We start from the raw sequence: 269 nt of genomic DNA, 5'->3' as shown, positions 1-269 counted from the left end.
TACTTGTATTTTGGCATTTTTTTTTTGTTTGCAAAATAGGATGCATCAACTGATCTGAGAACTTCCATCATAAAAAATTCACGAGTTTCTACTGCTAGGCCACATGTTTAAACTGAATGAAATGGAAATGAAGAGTCATGCCTTTTCAAACAACAGTTCAATTATTAATTTGTCGCCTTACCATCCCATTTAACATCATATCCTAAGCATATTTCCTCAAGATGAAATGCAAATAACCCTCCAGATGTCCTACGATTTTGACCTTTTAA

Source organism: Nicotiana tabacum, chromosome 14 (assembly GCF_000715075.1).
Source record: "Nicotiana tabacum cultivar K326 chromosome 14, ASM71507v2, whole genome shotgun sequence".
Taxonomy (NCBI): Eukaryota; Viridiplantae; Streptophyta; class Magnoliopsida; order Solanales; family Solanaceae; genus Nicotiana; species Nicotiana tabacum.
Note: the sequence above shows the minus strand (reverse complement) of the source record.